At 36.3% G+C, this 6,215-nt stretch overlaps 1 protein-coding gene across 1 annotated transcript in view; it reads right to left on the bottom strand.

Annotated features, from left to right (window-relative positions):
• Positions 1 to 55: 55 nt before the first annotated feature.
• TRAIP (TRAF interacting protein) overlaps positions 56 to 6,215 on the bottom strand; it is a gene marked incomplete at its 5' end in the record, with an annotated part of 39,805 nt that continues 33,645 nt past the window's right edge. The window contains 2 exon segments of the mRNA XM_083351094.1: positions 56 to 399; positions 3,124 to 3,327.

Genomic DNA, 6,215 nt, shown 5'->3' with positions numbered 1-6,215 from the left:
TCATTAACCTAGCAGAAGCAGTGTACATTGTAAGACATATTCCTTTATGGTGCATTGATCTGTTTTAATATTGGCTTAAATGTTCAAATAACCAGATATGCAAAACAAAGTACAAGTTATTATATAATGATGCAAAACCTGATGGAAACATTATAACGATAAAGGACTTCCAAAGGCATAGAGAGATCCCTGTTCTTTACATAGCCACTCTAATCTAGTAGTGAAGATACTGGCTTAGAGCTGGTAAGATTCATATCCAGAAAATTCCTTGGAAGTATTTGTCCAAACCACCCATTGTCCTTGCAGAATAACTTTATTCTTTGAATCAGTAGATTTCAGTGTGGTCTATCTCACATGGTTTGGGAAAAATTGGAGAGCCATGTATATTTCTTTACACTTCTGGAGGAAAGAAGAGATGCAAATCTAAGTACAAGGAATTTTCTACAAGTTAGTTTCTTTTATAAATGTACTTCATGAGAATGTTAATAGCATGGATGAGTATATAACTTTGTCTATTTATTTATTTATTTATTCGGTTTATATACCGCCCTACTCCCAAAGGACTCAGGGTGGTTTACAAGGCAAAATTTAAAAACAATACAATATAAAATTAAAATTAAATTAAATCTAGCACATTGTAGTTCTATTGCAATCATATTGGTTAAGAATTGTGTATGATAATTGAAGCATGGCAATGAGAGTGTACATGAAGAACTAATAGATTAGGTATTTTATTCAGATGCATGTTAATTTTGTGGTATGAGCATGACTGATATGTCAAAACAGAATAGATTATATGGAACTAACTTTAAATGCAGAGGAATTTGGTTTCTACCAAATGAATTAGTGAAACAATATTATAAGTACTAAATTCTTATATTTATATTCTTCCATGACAATGTTCAGATGGCTTACAACAATTTTCAAAAGCTCAGAAGTAGCAGATATTTAAAAAAATAATTGTAGAAAATTAGGCATGACCTAATTATTTAACAATGACCCTAACTCTGTCTAGGACTCTAGGACTTTTAGGCTTTTTCCAGGCTATCTTTTAAAACAAGCTCAAGGGAATAAGGTTGGCGTTTAACATGTTGAGGATTTTAGAGGACAGCAGCACTTAAGAGGGGTGTGTTAAATAGATTCATGACCGAAGTTGTGATAGCCTGGTGGCAGTTCTGTTCTATGTACCTATGTTGCAGTATGGATAAATGTATGTAGCAGTAGGGCAGGGGTCTTCAAACTTCGCCCTTTTATGACTTGTGGACTTCAACTCCCAGAATTCCTCAGCCAGTGTGTCTGGCTGAGGAATTCTGGGAGCTGAAGTCCACAAGTCATAAAAGGGCCAAGTTTGAAGACCCCTGCAGTAGGGTTTTCATCATGTTGCTGCAACTGTTTTGACTTCTTTGGCTTTTCCCAATGGACACTACCGTTATAGGCAAAAGGTTTCACAGGTTTATTTATTGACTGTTAATCCTAATGTTCTTAGTATCTCTTTTAATAACTCTTAATTTGCTTTTAACATAAACACTGTCTGTTACCTATATTGTAAGTTTTCTCTTTTGCCAGGTTGGATGATATAGTTGTTCAGTATAGTACACAGGAATTACATAGCTGAGAATGATTTATTTTAGGGTATGTAAGCTTCACAAATCACTGAATTGGAAAGGAATCAGATTTTATCATTGTTTACTGCAAGAAACAAAGTATACATTAGAAAACTATTCAGCCTCTGACTACATTCAGCTATGTGGGAACCCACCATTTTCTTAAGTATTTACCTTTTTTATAGTACATTTTACTTTCAAATTGGGATATATTAATGTAAAAGTAACAATATTAGAGCAACTAGAAATTATGATTAAACATATCCATGATAGGATCTATTGAAGATCCTAATAATTGGCAAATCCTGTAAACAACTTTAGCCTAAACTATATGAAGTTTTACACTCCATTTTGAATTGAGTCCCAGAAAAAACTTGGTAATAGGTACAGGTTTTTCAATATATAATGATATATCTATTAAAAAAACTACTTCCTCTCTGAGATCATCATCATCATCATCATCACCATACTGAACCATCTTCATAGGTTATCCCAGTCTTTTAGTTAAAACTTAATAAGCATCCCTATATGTCACTAATAGGAATATACATATTGTTATTTAGATTTGTTACAGCTACCCATTCTGGTAGAATAAAAAAAAACAGCAACACAAACAGCCAAAATTAAAACAACCATCATAATAACAGTCACACCACAAATTTACACAGATGCAGCAAACTTTCTATTTTATAGGTCTACTTGAGTCAGGCACTACATTTTTTATACTGTGAACAGGGGTACTCTTCATCATATACTTATGCCAAAGATAAATAAGATAAGTCAGTGTTTCTATAGTTTATGTTATCATTATTAATATACTGTAATTATGACAGAATCTTATTTTTAAGCAGTTTTGAAACTGGTACAGATAGTCCTCCACTTACAACCATTTGTTTAGTGACTGAAGTTACATCAATGAAAAAAGTGACTTATGGGTGTAGTTTTCACACTTACAACCGTTGTATCCTCATGGTTATCTGATCAAAATTTGGGGGCTCTTGGCAACCGGCATGTATTTATGATAATTACAGTATCCTGGGCTCATGTAATCACCATTTATAGCCTTCCCAGCTGAGTTCCAACAAACAAAATCAATGGGGAAGCCAGATTCATTTAACAATTGCATGGTTGTCTTAATAATGGTAGTGGTTCACTTAATAACTCTAGTAAAAAGGGTTGCAAAATGGGGTGCAACTCACTTAACTCTTGCTTAGCAACATAAATTTTGGGCTCAGTTGTGGTTGTAAGTTGAGGACTACCTGTACTCATTTTGTGTTCCTTAACAGTGGTTAAGAGTCAGTATGCAATATGCAGGGAGGAACTAAGAACTTGAATGGCAGCACCAGGATGACCTCATTTGTGTTTGAACATTAAGAGGATTGGGCCTGATAAGTACTCAGAGGTGAGACTTTAAAGGAGTGCCAGGGCTGTAGGTTACAGAAAATCACATGCATGTGTCATAAAGGGTCCAGGAACTGAGGTGAAAAAACTTAAGTAATAAAAAATAAACTGTATTTACGGTGCAATATTATTTCTTTCATCAGCACTTCCTTCTTGTGATACTGTGTTGCCAAGAACCTGCCACATCAAAACATTTGTTACACTTTGATGTAATTAATAATTGTTTCCAAGATAGGCCACTGGAGGGCACTAACACTTCATTTAAAAGGCCATATTTTATGTGGTGGATCAAGGCAGTGTATCCCTTTGAGAATGCCAACTCCTGAAACGGATGAGATAAAAAGATGCTAGCTACTTCATAATTACACTTTAATTAAGGTTTTTTTTTTGCTAGAGCCGTTGAGGCTATCACTACTTGGTTGACTATCCACAAATTAAGGACACTGGATAATCTGAGACATAAAACAAAGAATAAAAACATTGACTGATGACTTTTTGAATGTGTCCATAGTTTCTTGGCACAAATTGGGAAGTAATTTGCCCTTTTTTCCAGGGATGTTTGTCCATTTTCTGGTCTTGGTTAAGGCTAAATAAGTAAATACTATAATAATTTATACTTGAGACTCAATCCTGTTCCAATTCTATAATAATGTTAACTCATTTTATGGATGCATAAAAGTATTATATAGTATTAGGAAACAATTCTAAAATGATTATAAACACATTCTTACATTGCTTTTATTGTATATACAAAACAAGGGAAAGATGAAATCACAAAAAAGGGGACATGAAAAGCAGATGTTTTATGTACAAATGAGGATGAAGAGAAGAAATACTGTTATAAAGTTTTAATAAAAATGCATGGTATAATTATGTTTATGTATGACTATGTATCATTAAAAAATGTGAAATGAAGGGGAGTCATGATTGCAAACACAAAGCACCTTCCTATAAGGAAAGCTTAAGGGATTTTGGACTTAAAAGAAAAAAAATGACAAGAGGCAATATGATTACAGTAAAATGGTGGAGAATGGGATTTTCCAATCTTTTAAGGAGTCAGCAGACATGAGATCATGAGAAAATGCAATGCTATTAAACACTTTCTCCCTGCTAGTTGTACTAAGTTTAAAACACATATATAAACATTTTTATAGAAGGGCAAACGTGAAGCTAAAATATAAGTGTAAGCAAGAAAAGACTTTTTAAATCCTTTTCTGCTCTGCACATACATCCTTTAGCACAGGGGTGTCAAACTAGCAACATCATGTGAAGTGTTGCAACGTATTGCAACTTTTTTTCCCCATTGCCGGCAATGGGGTGGGTATGGTTTTGGCATGATGCATCTGGCCCTTAGGCCGGCAGTTTGATGCCCCTGCTTTAGCATAAAGATCTCCACTGCTGCATGAATTAGCTATTGTTTTTGAGCTTTCTTCTTCCACTAATCATCCACACCACTCTTCTACTACTTTCCTCACTGCTTTTACCTGACATTATTTCATAGGCAGATTATAGCAGTGATGGCAAACCTTTTTGAGACCGAGTGCCCAAACTGCAACCCAAAACCCACTTATGTATCGTTGGGTGCCGGGTGGGCGTGGCCCATTGGGTGGGTGTGGCTGCAGTGGTAATGGCAAACTGGGTGGGACTAAAAAATTCAACCAATCAGTTCCAACTTTACGAGATCTTTCTTTTCCCAGCAAAAAGTTGAAATTGATTGATTGAAACTTTTATTTTTTTTGCACACAGTGGCAGAAGCCTAAAGCGAAAATGTTTTATAAAACCCAGCTGAAGGCCTAGGACTGGGGCAACGGCACACGTGCCCACAGAGGGCTCTGCGTGCCACCTGCAGCATGTGTGCCATAGGTTTGCCACCACGGGGTTATAGAATCTGCCTTTTCCTCCCCCCCCCAAATGTATTTGGGAACACTTCAAAACAAACAAACTACAAGCTACCAACAAGTGGTTCTTTTTACTTTCTCAAAACATAATCACTCTTGACTAAAGCATGGGAATATTATATCTTAGAGCAGGGGTGTCCAAACTTTTTTCAAAGAGGGCCAGATTGGATGAAGTGAACATGCTGGAGGGCCGAACATTTTTCCGAACATTCTTTGAACAATTGCAATTAAATGCAAATGAATTATTTTATGCCAAGTTAATTGCAAATGGCATACTTTTCATTTTATAACATTAAGATCAACTGTCAGCTGAGTTTTCACAATGTATTTTAAATAAATTTTAAAAAAAACTTACCTGCACTAATGTGAAGGGTGAAACTGAGATCTGTACTGCAGCAAATAGGCTCGGTCTGGTACAAAGGCAGTGGTTTTGATACGCAAAATGTCACGGAGATGTGAGTCACTTAGTCTTGTCCTCACACGGTTCTTATTAAAGTTCATAGTAGAGAATGTCTTCTCACACAAATATGTTGAGCCAAACAAGCTCAGCATTTTCTTTGCAAATGTCCGAATCTCCTGAAACCTGCCCTTATCTAGTTGGCGGTAAAAGTTCACAAGAGAGAGCTGTTGCTGACGACTGCGTAACTCACTGTCACAATGCAGATCAATGAGCTCAAGCTGCAGCTGATCTGGAGCATCATCGGGGTCAACAGAGAATGGAGAGGAGAAAAGGCTGATCTCCTTTTCAATAGCTGCAAAATCTTGAAAGCGCCGTTTAAACTCTCCAGCCAGAGATGCGATGTCTGCTGCATACCTGCTCATTTGCACACTGATATTGTCCTGTGAAAAACTGTTCATTATTTCCTGCAATGCTGGGAAATGTATGGTATTGGGCTGTGTTTGTGACAAATGCCTTTGGAAAAGTTGCAGCTTTGTTCCAAAGGCCTTGATGTGTGAATAAAGCTGGTTCACCACTGCATCTTTTCCCTGAAGACTCGTGTTTAGTACATTCAGATGCTTTGTTATGTCAACTAGAAACCCCAAATCAGCCAGCCAAATAGGATCAGATAGTTCTCGCATCGGTTGTCCCTTTGTTTCCAAGAATTCTTTTATTTCCTTTCTGAGAGAGTAGAAACGCTGCAGCGCAGACCCTCGACTGAGCCATCTTACATCGTTGTGATATAAAACATCTTCATATTCAGCCTGGATGTCCAGTAGAAACTGTTTAAACTGGCGGTGGTACAGAGCTTTAGCGCGAATAAAATTAATAGTCTTTACAACCGGTTTCATAACATGATCATATTTGAGATAT

The sequence above is a fragment of the Vipera ursinii genome, assembly GCF_947247035.1.
Source record: "Vipera ursinii genome assembly, chromosome: 2".
Taxonomy (NCBI): Eukaryota; Metazoa; Chordata; class Lepidosauria; order Squamata; family Viperidae; genus Vipera; species Vipera ursinii.
This window is presented reverse-complemented; position numbering and strand designations above follow the sequence as displayed.